This window comes from Arachis ipaensis, chromosome B7 (genome assembly GCF_059453495.1).
Source record: "Arachis ipaensis isolate K30076 ecotype BB chromosome B7, ASM5945349v1, whole genome shotgun sequence".
NCBI classification, from domain to species: Eukaryota; Viridiplantae; Streptophyta; class Magnoliopsida; order Fabales; family Fabaceae; genus Arachis; species Arachis ipaensis.
Window position 1 is genome coordinate 12,967,289 of NC_142442.1, and position 1,276 is coordinate 12,968,564.

General features: G+C 37.2%; 1 non-coding gene across 1 annotated transcript; it reads right to left on the bottom strand.

Moving 5' to 3' along the window:
- Nucleotides 1-441: 441 nt before the first annotated feature.
- Nucleotides 442-550, bottom strand: LOC148550367 (small nucleolar RNA R71). Its single transcript, XR_015892545.1, has one exon. It is a non-coding gene; the product is annotated as a small nucleolar RNA R71 (small nucleolar RNA).
- Between the last annotated feature and the right edge of the window lie 726 nt (nt 551-1,276).

Below are 1,276 nucleotides of genomic sequence, written 5' to 3' on the forward strand. Positions count from 1 at the left end.
CTCACAGAGCTTTTTAAACAAGAATCTGAAATTACAAACATGGCAGCCAATCCTAATGGTGGAGGAGACACAAGGAAGGTTCTAGGTGACTATACTGCACCCACTTCTAACTTCTATGGAAGAAGCATCTCTATACCTGCCATTGGTGCAAATAACTTTGAGCTGAAGCCTCAACTGCTCACTTTAGTTCAACAAAACTGCCAATTTCATGGACTTTCGCAGGAAGATCCCAATATATTCATCTCTGATTTCTGGCAGATCTTTAATACTGTTAAGACTAATGGAGTGGATCTTGAGATCTACAAGCTTATGCTTTTTTCCTTTGCTATAAGGGACAGGGCTAGGTTATGGCTGGATTCTCAGTCTAAGAAAAGCCTAGACTCTTGGGAAAAGGTGGTCAATGCATTCTTGACCAAATTCTTTCCACGTCAGAAGCTGAGCAAACTCAGGGTGAAAGTTCAGTCTTTCAGACAGAAAGAGGGTGAATCCCTCTATGAAGCCTGGGAGAGGTACAAGTAATTAATCAGAAGGTGCTCTCCTAACATGATTTCAGACTGGACCATGTTAGATATCTTTAAAATAAGTCAAGACACACAAACCATTAACAAACGGATCAATAAAAGTATGAAATTAAGTTAGTAAGACTTCAAACATAATGCCAAATCTAAGCAATAAAGCAAGCAGCTAAGTGAATGTACCAAGACGGCAAGACTCCAGGAGGTAGTAGCCAACAACAGTGCGACACTACTCAGCAGGCAGTAGGGACAAATAGACTCAAGAGGGTGGAGAATGAAGAGGTGCGAGACGTTGGCAGCAGTAGTGCTAGCAAGAGTGGCGGTAGTAACTCTAGAGCAGAGAAAGAAAATTGAGAAAATGGAAGAAGGATGGGTCAAAATTAATATTGTAATAGGGACAACTAGCCTTTATTATTTAGAACTACTAAGGGTGTGTTTAGTTTGTATTTTAATTTTCAGTATTTTTTATTCTTTGGATTTTGTAAAGGAAAAAGTGAAAATAATAAAAACAATAAAATTCTGTTTTCTGTTTTCACCTTCTGCTTTTACTTTTTCCTTCACACAAAATTTAGAAAACAAAAAATAGAAACGCACACCATACGTACCCTAAGTAACTTTGCGAGCACTTGCCCCACTACTTAAAGAGAAAATTTGTCTCTCCAAACAACTCTCTCTTCTATATCCAATGTTATATTTATTTTACATAGATTTTATGTTTTATAAATCCATAAATAAATGTGTCAATTTACTATCATGTTGGA